The sequence below is a fragment of the Henckelia pumila genome, chromosome 4 (assembly GCF_033568475.1).
Source record: "Henckelia pumila isolate YLH828 chromosome 4, ASM3356847v2, whole genome shotgun sequence".
Classification (NCBI taxonomy): Eukaryota; Viridiplantae; Streptophyta; class Magnoliopsida; order Lamiales; family Gesneriaceae; genus Henckelia; species Henckelia pumila.
Window position 1 is genome coordinate 87,432,311 of NC_133123.1, and position 5,576 is coordinate 87,437,886.

Genomic DNA, 5,576 nt, shown 5'->3' on the forward strand with positions numbered 1-5,576 from the left:
TTTACTAATTATTATATACTAATTACTAGACACATGCATGTCTAGTAATCCAATTATATAACTTTAATATATTTAAGCTTCACGTGTAATGTAATATAAAAATATAAATATGTTTTTATTGCTTGGTTTTATGAAATCAATGTGATATACTCAACAAATTATTTTTGATCCAAACGACAATAAATTTATTCAATGTGATATACTCAACAAATTATTTGTAATCCAATTTGTAAGTTGATATAGCATTTTCCTTCCTATGAAATTAAACCACATTGAGCAAGTTGTGCAACACGTTCATCCATGAATACGTTGGTTGGTTGGGAAAATCGAGCTCTTCAATACTGATCAAATGTTCACCCACTCTAACTACTCAAATACGACGGGTGCAGATTCGATCCTTGATATTGCATTCACATGCAGTGGTGTACCCAGAATTTTCAACCATGAGGGACGAATTCAATAAATTTAAAAAATTATTACAACACAAAGTATATAATAAAAAGTTATATATTAATTTCATATGTTTTTACAATAACACACTCCGAAATATTATAGTTTTAAAATATTGAATAATAGTTTCAATATCAACTGTATCAAACACATCACGTACAATATATGGTATCAAGTCATCATCTAACACATCATCTCTCAACCGATTACGAGGTGATATTTTGATTATTTTTATTGTTGAAAATACTCTATATGGTAGCAGTTGCAACGAGTTATAAACTTGTTAACTTTAAAAGTAAATATACCAAATGATATAATTAATCTTTATTCGATTGAAACATCATTTTAGCATGTTCGCTAATCCCAGCAGCCTTAGAGAACTGATTGTTACTTTGCATATCAAAAATAAAGTTATGGAGTTGATACTCAAGATGCATTAAATTCATCAAAAGAAATCGGGTGGATAAAATTGAGTAAACTGAATCAAAATTTTGACATTATATTCAAGCATAAAAGACATTTTGTTTTCCAAAAAAAAAAATACGAGTCAATACAAAGCATACTGTCAAATCTATATATTATAGTCTGAAATAAATTTATTTTTATCTTATTCATCAAGTAGCAAATCTAAACAATATAAAATTAAATCAAAATTTTAAAATATATTATATATAGTACTAAGTTTTTTAAAAAAATTTAAAAGGGGTGGTTGCACAATTAACTTTATATTTAAAATATATATCATGTATATAATACTAAATTTTTTTATAATTTCAAAAAAGTCGGTCGTACCCTTTCAAAACGATATAAGTCGGCCACTGTTCACATTTGTTCCTGGAATCACGCAAAAGGTTACGGGCATCAATATATAGTGTCCCAAATAATGTGTACCCAAAGTTTGATTATATTTTTGATGAAAAACAATTATATATATGATGGGGCATGGAATATTGGAATCTATACACCGTACGGTCCGTACCAAACGTACTTAAACGTGTAAAGGTGAAAGTGAGTAAAATGTATATTTTAAAAATGTTGATGATGATCTTGCATAGAACCGAGTATTGGATAGTGATGATTTGATTCAAGTTTTGGAAAAAATATAATCAAACTAATCCAAACCGATTACATTTATATAGAAAATTATGTAATAAATTTTGTTATTTTAGGGTGATTTTTATTTTGTATTCTATTATTAGTGGACACTAAAAACAATTAAATTACATTGAAATTTATTTTAACAGCACTCAAATAATAAATATTTCGAATGATAAAACCTTAATTTTTTAAATTAGTTGTTTTGTTATTATTAAAGTGTAGTATCAAGCAACAACACGACAAAAAAAATCAGGCTCCTCTTATTAATACTATATATATTTATCTATTATTCCTCATAAGATAAACATAATTCAGGTTAAAGCCAAAGTTCATCAATTAATGGGACCCATCGTTTCATCCATTTTAGTGTAAAATTGTACCCCGCCACATTTCAATAATGTCAAACGGTGCTATTTAATTTTTTGTCCTTTAGATTATAAAAAAATTAGTATCAATTTATTATTATTTAATGTATTATTTTAGTGAAGTTGAAAAAGATCAGGTTCAATAATGAAGTAGTTGGAACTTGGAATGACGCAAAAGTGAAATGAGTAGTGTTATTCTTGGGCATGGAATCTATACAGTACCTTACCAATGTTATTCTTGGGCAAAAGTTGAAAAAGATCAGGTTCAATAATGAAGTAGTTGGTACTTATATCAGTATATGTGTGTTGGTGAAAGAGAGTAAATATTGGATACTTCAAAGTCATAACATTAAATGATGTATTTGCTACTCTCCACGACCTTTTACATCAAATTCTTAACTCTATACAGTTTGGAATTTTAGGATGAAAATAAAATGTAAAGATTCAATAATTTAATTTAATTTGGATGTGAACGAGAAAAAATAGAATAAAAATAGAATAAAAATTAAATCCACACAAGCAAGTTGATAGTGTGGAGCACGTGTTGCGGAGGTAGGTGGGCAAAAGACATCTATGTTTCTAGGTTCGTGTAATTAATTAACCAAAGTCTGTATGTTATTTATTTATTTATTTATTATTATTATATCATAAAAAACAGGAACTGAATATTATTACTTATTATGGCCGATTGGAAATAAAATATTAATTAATTGATTTAAGTACAATAGTTAATGACAAACTATCTCACATATTTAATAATAATAATCTATATGAATTATAAAGTGAACATATTTTTTTCACAAAAAATTTAATTAAATTAAATACTTATCCAGTTTTCTAAAATATTGAAATACCAAAATACTTTAGTTTTTATTTGTTTGTAGATGTAATGACATATTTTTTCAACAAAAAATCTTATGTATTTTAATTTGCGTAAGGATCTATTCAACTAAATAATTATATCACAAATTCATAAATATAACAAAATATCAGATTTTAAAACGCTATTAATATATATATATATATATATATAAATTAAATTACACATCGGTGTTGAAATAAATCAATTCATGTGGAGTCAAATTTTAATCCAAAATAATAAATAAAGAACAAACCAGCACACAAATATCATATATGTAAAAGTTGAAATTTAAAAAATTAACTATTTTTCCTCCTCAAAAAATCTAAAAACTATAAAAATTATTTTATGAGATGATGTTAAAATTAACAAAAGAATATTTTTACAATAGTTGAAGATGAATATCTTCATTTGTTTTAAGCAAAACTATAAGATTTATATTATTTTAATATTATTTAAGTCTGTAAATATATCTATATTAATCAATCTACTACGGGTTAGTTAATAAATCAAAAAAAGAAGTTAGAAAAATTATGGATGACATGTCTCACATTAAATTAAAGATCATGTAAAAATTACATTGATGCAAATTTTCAATTAGATGAATAAATAACAAAATGGAACAAAACGGTCGAGATAAAATATGAAATGTTAACATTTGTAATTAAAGAAATTCAAAATTAAATCAAAAATTTCAGCAATGAGAGCATTGTAAGCAAAAAGAGATCAGTGGATTTCGAAAAACGAGAAATAAAAAAGAAAAAGAGGATGTCCAACAAATACATTGATCGTTAACGATACTGACATACAAGTAATGAAAGACGATAACATACCAAAATGCAGATGAAAATGATGAAATTATTGTTATTCTTTGCAAGTAAATATTTTTAGCATAAAAAAGAGACCGTCTGATTAAATAATAACGATAAAAAATGCAAATGATTAATGAAGATAGTATCACAAGAATTGTTATTAAAGATAATGATAATAATGATTTTTTCATGGAACACATGATATGAAAAATCGTTAAAGAGAGAAAAATCTCAAATAAAAAATAAAAATATTTGACGCAATAATTTAAATTAAATTTTAGAATACATTATCTACACCAATTTTTTTTCATAAATCAATAGTGATCAACATATAACATAGAAAATTATAAAATCATATTTAATATAATTTGATTAACATATCTCACTTATTAACAAATAAAAAAAATATAACACATGAGATAGAAAATAAGACGAATTCATGGTACGAAGCATGCCATAATTTTTCAAGATTAATAAAAAAAAATAGAAAATTCGATCGAGCTGTAATAATTATATAAGTTTCAATTTCAATATTGTGTTAATGTAAAACTACAATAAACGTAACATTTATATTTATAAGATTACATGAATTATTGATAATGTCCTATTCTAAACTGTTAATGTGAAATTAAAATAATCACGATCGTAAATAATACAAACATTGAAACTGCAAGTGTTACATTGTCGAAAATGTTGCAAATATTTTTATTAGTTGCAATGTCGAAAATTATATTGATTAATCACTAAGACATGTAATAGGGTTTTTTTTTTCAAAAAATATATATTTTTACCATGAAAATTATTTGTTAACTGCGTATTAATATCTTCTTATCTCAGTTAATTTATTTAACAATATTTATCTACAACAAAAGATGTTCCATGTGCATCGCACATGACTTTTACTAATAATAATAATAATAATAATAATAATAATAATAATAATATGTGATTTAAACTACTTTTCAAGCCCACCATGTAGTATGGTCTGTGGCTCTGCCTAACTGCCCAACACATGTGAATGTTGGTCGTCGATAGATGATATGAATCAATTTAGCAGAAAAATAAACCTTTTAATTTAGAAACATTTTTTTATTGTTCAATAATCATTGCATAGGACCGAGGATTGGAGCTATTTTAATAAAAGAAATCATTATATCTTTACGATTAAATTAATAATACTACTGAATGACATCACAATTTTTTATTTTTTTTTAAAAAAAAACACAGCCGGAAGCGGGGATTAGACAAACTCCTACTTGTATATAGACATAAATGAACGAAACAAAATAAAACCTAAATGGTAAAAAAATCAAGACCAAGACCTCTTCAAAAGACTATACAATGAGATAAGTCATATCAGAAATAACTAGAATATCGAAAGAGATACAACGAAACAATTCTAGGAAAAAAAGAGTACATACGAACAAACATAGACTACTAAATAAATCATCAGCAGAAATCATCTTGAATCGCAATTTAAATATTAACTAAATCCTTGAACTTGTTGCTTATTATCTATTACTTTTGCCCTTATATTACGATACATCGAAATCTTCCTAGGTATATTTAGAAATAGCTACCTTTTTTTTTATAATTATAATCTAAAGGAAAAACTGAACGTATTGACATTATTTATTTATTTATTTTTGAGAAAAGCACCGTTTGACAGTGTTGAAATGAGGCGGGGTACAATTTTACACTAAAATGGATGAAACGATGGGTCCCATTAATTGACGAACTTTGGCTTTAACCTGAATTATGATATCTTATTCATAATAGTAAATAAAAATATATAGTATAAGAGGAGCCTGATTTTTATTTGTCGTGTTGTTGCTTAATTGAAACTAGACTTTATATATTTTAATAATAACAAAACAACTAATTTAAAAAATTAAGGTTTTATCATTCGAAATATTTATTATTTGAGTGCCGAAAAAAAAATTTCAATCTAATTTAATTGTTTACAAACGACCGGTGCACACACTTTGCGGA